Here is a 768-nt window from a genome sequence, read left to right on the forward strand (position 1 = left end):
ATCGAGACAGGAGTAGGGTTGATTAGTTGATGGTGATTCTTACATTTAAGGCATTGCATGGTATGGCGCCTGATTACTTCTGTCATTTAATATCTGTCTTGCCGCCGTCTAGGTATAATTTAAGGCGCAAAGACGAATAATAATAATAATAATAATAATAATAATAATAATAATAATACTAATAATAATAATAATAATAATAATTATTATTATTATTATTATTACTATTATTATTATTATTATTATTATTATTATTATTATTATTAACAAGAGAGAATTCAAAGACGCCATTCATTTGAGATATGATTGGCGAACTTTTATCGACCAAGAAGGGAGAGAATTACGGTACTACAATGTCATGGATTCGCGCCAAAGTCTCATTCGCCCTCCCGAGATCTGCGCTGCTATGCTTGAGAGGCTCACGTTGTACGTGAAGAGCATCACTGAAGATTACAGATACCGACTTTGAAATTGATAAACAACTGGCTAGATTTTAGGATGAGAACGAATTTCTTAGGTTTTTTTCCTTTCTTTCCTTAATTTCGTAATTTTAGTTGTTTTTAATGACCGATATAATCCGCTTATATTTTAAATAAGAGTTATTTTTCCGTCATTAAGGACCGTATTTTAACTTCCGAACATATTTTTTAGTGATGATGTGATCATATGATTTTTTATTACGAATGAGAATACTATTGTAACTTGATGAGATTTGTTTTTTTTTTCCTTTTTCTTAAAAAAAAATTGTGCTTGAAAATAGTCTCTTTT

The sequence above is a fragment of the Pavona decussata genome, unplaced genomic scaffold, assembly GCF_977016875.1.
Source record: "Pavona decussata unplaced genomic scaffold, jaPavDecu1.1 SCAFFOLD_44, whole genome shotgun sequence".
In the NCBI taxonomy this organism is placed as follows: Eukaryota; Metazoa; Cnidaria; class Anthozoa; order Scleractinia; family Agariciidae; genus Pavona; species Pavona decussata.